Source organism: Colias croceus, chromosome 8 (assembly GCF_905220415.1).
Source record: "Colias croceus chromosome 8, ilColCroc2.1".
Lineage (NCBI taxonomy): Eukaryota > Metazoa > Arthropoda > Insecta > Lepidoptera > Pieridae > Colias > Colias croceus.
The window spans coordinates 328886-337302 of NC_059544.1; positions in this window are offsets into that span (position 1 = coordinate 328886).

Below are 8417 nucleotides of genomic sequence, written 5' to 3' on the forward strand. Positions count from 1 at the left end.
TGTTCTAATTGAAAAACATAAGAAACGTCATAATTTAAAACAAACTTAATAATGATTAATGACACTAATATTTTTGAGAATAAAACCAATTGTCATCGCGATGAGACGGTTGTCCGCAATTTTTTTTTTATTATAATATTGACTAATTAGTGAATATATGAATTAAATAGTTAGTATATTAAATGATGGTAACCCTATTAAGTTTAGCAACATGGTTCAGATCAAGTGAGCTTAAAACCCTGAAATATCCAGCCTTTAGGCCATCTGTAAACGAGATAAAAAAACTACACACTAAAACAATATATGAATTTATTCAGAATCTATTATAGTAAGTAAACATAATAATATTATGTAAACATGTTACAGACATGTTCAATTACTTAATGACGACATTCAAATATAAGCCAATTACGCAAGTATCTAATCTATATGCAAAATGTTTTACATACTTAAAAATCAACTTAACAATTAATATTTATTTAAAGCAACGCAAAATTTTGTTTTATTTACAAAAGTGGAATGTTATTTTTGAATGGGTCGCATTATATAAGTATAATCGGTAAATAATCGATCAATCGGTAATGAAGTAGGTACAGCTTTCTACTGTACATTAAAACTCGCGCGTTTTCATCGCTCGTGCGTTACCAGCCTTAAACCATACGCCACTACAATATTCACGGATTATTAAGCACAACCCTTGCTCTTAAACGTTTTAAAGGATTTAAAAAAATCTTTAAATATCGCTATCATAGAGCACTTGAAAAGATGTTAAAAGATACGGATTATTTCACCAAATAGTTCGCTTGGGTAATTCGTTTGTGAAATTTAACAGTAATCATATTGTGTTTTATACTAAGTGGTAGTTATTGTGCTACGTCCTTTGTTAATATTAAATTAATATCCCTTCTTGGATACGTTTTTTACCCTTTTTAGTAAGGAGATACGGAACAATGTGGTTGAATGCAAATCTTCTTATATTTTTTCAACGCAAACGATGATGTTGATTCAATAAGGTCTGAAAGGGAATTAATAGGTACAATAATAAGGTTAAAATATTAAATATTTATGAGGTTATTTTCTTTTTCCCTACATTACCTACTTTTCTGAGGTATCTACTAGGTAGGTACCTACCTACTGATTTATGAGAATGACGTGACTTATTATTGTAATTTTAATTCAAATCGTATTCATTTCTATATTTAGAATAGTTAACGAACAACAATTGTACACATATAGGTACCTATATAGGTAAATAAACTTTATTACATTCTTGTGTGAAACTGAATTTTGAGTATTTTTTTAAGAATAAAAAAAATCGATCACTAGGCGGGATTCGAAAGATAGAGGCGAAGGGCGCGGCTTCGAATTCCGCCTCGTGAATAAAATTTCTCATTTATAAAGCATTTGAATGCAAAAATATCAAGCTGTTTGTCACTCATAGAAAGAGCGTTTTTTCAGGCGATCTCAAATCTCGAATCTCGTGACTCATAAAATCCAGAAATGAAAGTCCTTTAGCCATTATACGATGCCATTAGCAATTACACAAGTAGTTATAACACACAATGGCCATAGCACCGAAACACCGCTCCGACACTTATCCGGGCCCGCTATCTGCGCCTCTATCGGAACGATGACGGCCGTTGTTTGTATATCGATTAATTAATAAATCGAGTCGGAATCGAGACATCGAGATGCATCAGAATACGCCGCCTCTAATTGAGGCACGCCGCACAAAGATATCGAATACAAACATCGATTTTACTGACGCGGGCCAACTTTAGAACCAAATTGGAACTTATCACAAAGCAGCAAGGTGCAAGCCTGAAGCGGTGCCTCAAAAGGATGTTTAGAAAAAAGATAACGCAGAACACTAAATGCCGAGCATTTTACCTGTCACATTATTAAAAAATAAATAGCCTAGCCTCGTCTGGGAATCGATAGTTTTTTGATTAATGGAGGTTAAACTCGATTATCTTGTTGGCGATACAACGGCGTGATTGATTGATGGAATCGCGAAACGTTTAACTTGTAAAATATACGATATTAAGCGATGGGTAATTAATTTTGTGTTTCTTCGTTTTGTAATTTGTGGTGAGAGATAGATGATGTTGGCGTATTTCATCTTCATTTTCGGTCATAACTTTAGTGTCGATAAATACATACTATCTGTTTCATGTACCTACCTACTTACACAGATTGTTTTACTTAGGTATATAGAACAAGTAATAAAAACAACTGATATGCTTACATGTGAGCAACGCATGTGAGTAATGAAATAAATGAAATACCTATAATTTTATTAATTTAAGTACCTATCTGTAACTTTACACCTAAATAATAAATACACACACAGACACACACGTACACGTATATTTAAAGAAAGAATCAAGTAGGTGTGTAAATATAAAGTGTAAAAGTGTACCCTTACGTTGAAACTTCTAAGCTGTCTCCTGTAACCTGCGCATGCGCATCCGGCTGAATGGAAATTGATTTTATATAAACTAATATTTCCTGTTGACGTTTCACTGCAGCCTGTAGAAAGTAAAGCATATAGGACACTAGCTTTCCGCCCGCGTTATCAAAGAATAGTTCCCGTTCCTGTGAGATTTCCGGGATAAAACCTATCCTATGTGTTAATCCAAGTTACCCTCTATATGTGTGGTAAATTTAATTGTAATCGGTTCAGTAGTATTTGCGTGAAAGAGTAACAAACATACACACACCATCCATCCTCACAAACTTTCGCGTTTTATATATTAAGTAGGAAGGAAGTAGAATTTTTATCTGGCTTGTAAAATGTGTACAGTTTTCCACAAATAAGACATTGCAACGCTGTGCAACGAATCCGCGGTTAATAACAAAAAATTGCACATCTATTCGCAATCTATTCAGATTGAAATGCACTTACGCCCGCATTGTAACGCAAAGTTATGTGTTTCCATGGTTTTGTTACCCGTTCCCAATTCCCACCTGTCGGAGCTTCCCATAAAGTGCAGAATCGGCGCCTTTTGACACCAAACCCGATCGAAAGACGATATGCACCTACCTCTTTGTTAAGTTTAAAACCTATATGTTAGACAACGCGGTTTGTAAAAAGTGTACGAAAAGATATATTCACTTTGTTGCGATGTTAAAGGCTTAGTGCGTGGATAATGTTTCAGTAACATTGTTAACCTTTTTTGATTGGGTTGATTCTTGCTAAAAAGTTTCGGTCACACGCAGTGTGCTCTATAAGATTTTTTTAATATGATAAAGTTTTTTACTAGTGATGTAAAATTAGCAAAGCAAAGGTTAAAGTAGCAATTCATTTTTGGCTTGTGGTTCTTGATAATATTTCCAAGTCTAAATATCTCCTCTTCTTTTATGCCCAATTTTCTATCAACCTTATGAATAATTATGGTTATCTATTGGATTTTCGTTTGTTTATTGTTGTTGTGTATATACGTATGTCTTGATAAAGATTTTTTCTTTAGTAAGGAATATTATAAGGCATTCTGGAAATGCATCAACGTTGGCTAACTATTTTGAGCACTTATGCGTATAAACCACAGGGCATTTCGATCATATTATAGAATCATAATATACTTATTATTTATACTGAAGTAATAATTATAAGTTGTTTATACGATTTTAAACAAAACCCAAGTCCTGCAAAGTGAAAACTAAAAAAGGAGTGGCAGTAAGCTAATACATGGTGCTTGAATACGACTCGCGGGGTGTCGAGTTACGCTCGCGAGGTGTTGTGTGCGTGTTCGTCTGTTTTGTACACACTGAATGGCTAATTGTTCTTGTAATTATTCAATCGCACTTGGCGTTGGGTTTCATGGTGGCCTTTTGGCAGGTTTTAATGAAAGCGTGGTCTGCTTTTTCGCGGATTGTCTATTTATGGGTCTCAATGGGTATTGTTTTAGTGTACCTTTTTTGGCAACGTTGAGCAGTGTTTAACCGACTGTGAAAGAGACGTTATGGTTACACGATACGAACTTTTTAAAGTGTTTTTCTATCTGGTCTTCCACTTCTGGGCTAGTCTTTATAATGCCTGAATCGATAAGCTTCTGCTTTTACCCCGGCACAATTGTCACAGCTTTTCATTGGAAATAGATTTATATTATATTACATAATACACCATGACGTAGTAGTCTATTGATGTCTGGAGCAAAATATATTTCTATACTAACTAGCAAATAGTATAGTATAGTAGAGCGTAGATCATTCAGGTATCACAGGTGACTGTGAAAAGAAAAACAAATGAAAAGAACTCATATCTTACTTATCGGAGGCTGCGTGTGCGCACACCGACACGCTCGTCTTCGATATCGATTTTATGATACCTTCAGCTAGTTTTGGTGCAACTATATCTTTGTAAATGTTGTTATGATTTTATTTAAAATATTCGGATGGCTCTTTTTTTAGATGTCTTAATAGAATTTTTCATAATATCCGATTCTTTTTATGTCAGTATAACATAAATTACATTTTTTTCAGAACCTACTATGCCCTAAGACTACGCCACTAGCAAATATGAATAAAATTAATACTACGTATTGGCTATGTGCGAAGTGGGTGGTAGGGAACGGCAAATCGACCGTAGCTCACGACGTGGCAGAAATGTGAATTAATTCTGGGCTGTCATGTGTCAAATTGCTTTTATTTATTAATTTTCTTAACTTCCTTTATAATTTTAAGTAAAAACATAAAAATTAGCGATATGGGTCATAAGTAAATGCTATGTCGTAAATTGTAAAAATGGGAAAAACAGTTCCTGCAAGTTTAATTCGTTTCCAACATCAAAGGGGACATTACAGCAAAGACAAAAATGGATAGCTGCTGTGAAGAGAAAAAATTATTTTTCACCAGGAAGAAAATCGCTAGGTATAATATACACACTCACTTTTTCCACTATTTTTTTCAATTTCGTTGAAAAACTAGTCGAAAATCAATATCACAAAAATATCTTCTCATCTTCTAGTTGACATCAGTTGAAATGATTTGACAGATGACAAGTCCTGAATAGTTGCGGCCACTAGGGGCGCTGTCATCGCGCACACAACGAATAAAAATATAAGATTTTCATTTTTTCTTTATCACGGATAACCGCGGTGAGAAAGCGACGCGAGGTAAGTAATGGTGTACAAAATTACAAATATATTTGAAATCAACGCATCCAAACCCGTAGAATGGGTAATGATATATTAAAGCGAACCGAATGACATGAAAACTGTTTTATACGATCCCACTGTCCCGAACCCACTGTCAATCGAACACGCGTCGGTACACACCACTGAACTATCGGACTTTGCTTTTACGTCCTTGAGATTAATTAATAACTTCGATTAGAGTTTTGAATGAAGCCGCTGCTTGAGATATTTGTTTTTATCGAATGATAAAATATATAATCATGACGTTTAAATAAAAAACGCAAGCAATTTCGAAAAAAGTCGCAATGGTTTTCTTTGTACAATAGGAACCACTAACAGCCTACAGGGTTATTATTGTTTTATTAATAGGATGTTGGAATGTTATAAATTAATTTAGGTAATTATTGCAATCCAACATCCTTGAATGAATCAAAGTATTAGTCCACAGAGAGTTTATTTTGGTTTAGTATTTCTATCACTTACGCAAATAAGTGACATTGCATGAATGAATTTCCTTCTTGTGAATGAAAATTGTAATTTGTGTTAATTTAATGCAGTTATTTTTGTGGTCAGATTTACACTACCAGTATTATCAGCCAGAGCAAATAACATCAAGGAAAATTGTAAGGTAATATCACAGACTAATAATAATGTACCTACTACGTGTAGTTATGTACAAGTAATGTAAATTGACTCATTTCTTAATTTTTTTTTTGTAATAAATGTCGATCAATGATTTGACTGCATTTAAAAACATGAATTTGGGATATTATCGGAACACATAGGATAGGTTTTATCCCGGAAATCCTACGGGAACGGGAACTATGCGGGTTTTTCTTTGAAAACGCGGGCGAAGCCGCGGGCGGAAAGCTATAGTTTATTATAAGGGTTTCTATACCGATTAACGTGTTCCGAGTCAGCTATGTACAATATGAAACCTAGGTAATATATCGAAGAAGTCATAAATAACGAATAGATCGGTATCAGTGAGGTAAAGCAGAGAGTAGCGGTCCGTTCGCTTGTTTTGCAATTAGCCCAATTTATTTACAAAAGAATTATGTTTTTCATAGAGTTACTATGTTTAGATATCCTATCTTAATTTTTTTTGTGTTTTTTTTAAATTTTTACTTCTTTTTCTAATATAATATTTTTAAGTTTGAATTTTTAGCATTTACATCTCCTTACCCAACATTGTCAGACTGAAAAATAACTTGTTTTTGTAGTCTTTATTGTCTTTTATTGGCGCCTCTAGAACTATTTAAGAAAGCGTCTTAAAAAACTAATATTTTTTTATCCTTTGTAAGATTGTAACTAGGTATGTTAATCCCAAAAAATAAATTAAAATACTTTCACCATTTTGACTTATCGGATAAAGATTTTCAAAACTTACAATGGAGATAGGATACGTGTTGATTTTAAGTCTCAAACTGAGACAAACACAAAACAAAAACAAACAAAAAATAAATAAATTCGTCTTAGGGCCGCGTCTAATCCCACTTTGCTCTTTAACGATAACCAAACACAAGAACGGACGATTATCGGCTGTTAATCTCAAATTATATTATGCACCTTATTGCAGTGCGATAAAGTGCATTTTAAATGTGTAATCATCGAAATGTTTCTAATAATTAGTTATCATCGATCATCTGAGGTTGCCCATATTAATAAAGATATCCAATGCCTTCGATACAGTTGTGAGAAACAAAAGTAAACCTTATCGTCTATGATAGAGGGTACATTATTCCTTGTGTATTTGCAAGGGCGGCGAGATCAAAAGGCATACTGTATCGTTACAGGCAAAACCAATTGCGTGACAGCCCGCTCCGGGGACAAATAGTAGAAAAAAATATCAAAATGTTTAGTCATTTTTTAAAGATGCGTCTCGATAATACGCGAAATGATCGGGAGAGACAGCGTGAAGGCAAATTATAATGTATCGACTTGATTTTAAATCGAGCTGAGGTTTAATTCAAATGTGTCAATGGTTATTCAAAGTTTTAAGGAAACTTTTCTTTCAGAGGATCAATGATGGATATTTACAAATTTTTATAAATTTTAAACATCATGGTTTATTTTTCACTACATGTGCATAACATAATATTTTTACCGAGGCTGAAAATAAAATATACTGAAAATTCACACAATATCAAATTTTTTGTGTTTAAATATGCTCCACATTCATTATTATCTTTATTGCATTATAGGCATAGGTAATTACAATTAGCCTTATACAAAGAGGAAAATTATTGAAGTCAACCAATTTCATTCATATAAAACAATTTATGCAAGTAATGTTATTGTATTTAATTTAATTAATCTTTACCACAACGAATTTCCCTCACTTCCATGAAATACGATAATGAATGAATGAAGAGTCATATGTTTATATAAGAGATTATTGTGGAATTGGGTTTAACCGCACTTGCTTTATATAATACCTACTAGCGGTCCGCCCCGGCTTTGCCCGTGGTACATATTTACGTTTTCTCTACATAAGAACCATCCTCGTACTTCAAGGAATATAATAAAAAAAGAATTATCGAAATCGGTTCAGCCGTTCACACGTGATGCCGTGACAAGGCGAAACGGGTTTCATTATTATAAATATACTAGCGGTCCGCCCCGGCTTCGCCCGTGGTACATATTCACGTTTTCTCTACATAAGAACAATCCTCGTACTTCAAGGAATATAATAAAAAAAGAATTAAATCGGTTCAGCTTTTCTAAAGTTATGCGCTTACCAACACATTTTGGGATTCATTTTTATATTATATAAATATATTATATAGGTAGCTATAGATAGATGTGACTGATATTACAAATTACTTTTCCTCAATACATAGAAAACATTTTACACGAATTTGAATCTGAAATTAAATGAATTGAATAAACAGTTTGTTACTTTGCTGTTGTAAAATCATCTATGATCATTCTATGATTTAGTTTTCTAAGTATGTAGGTACCTATTTATAAAATTAAAACAATTTACCAACACTTTCCATCATAATATACAGGGTGGCTGAGTACGTAAAAATACTTATAAAATTCCAGACGCAGTTTTTTTCAAATAGATGAATTCTTAAAACTCTATGTGTACACTGTACAGTTGTACACCCATAACAAGCAACCAGTCCAGATTTGCTATCAGCAAGTTGATTATGTTTTCATAGACAAAATGCTCACATTAGCGAAGCGGTATAATATGCAGGCTGCGCGAAGCTAGAGAAAAGAACTTGGATTTTCAGGAAAAATTTGGCAAAAAATTTTTTGATGTAATTT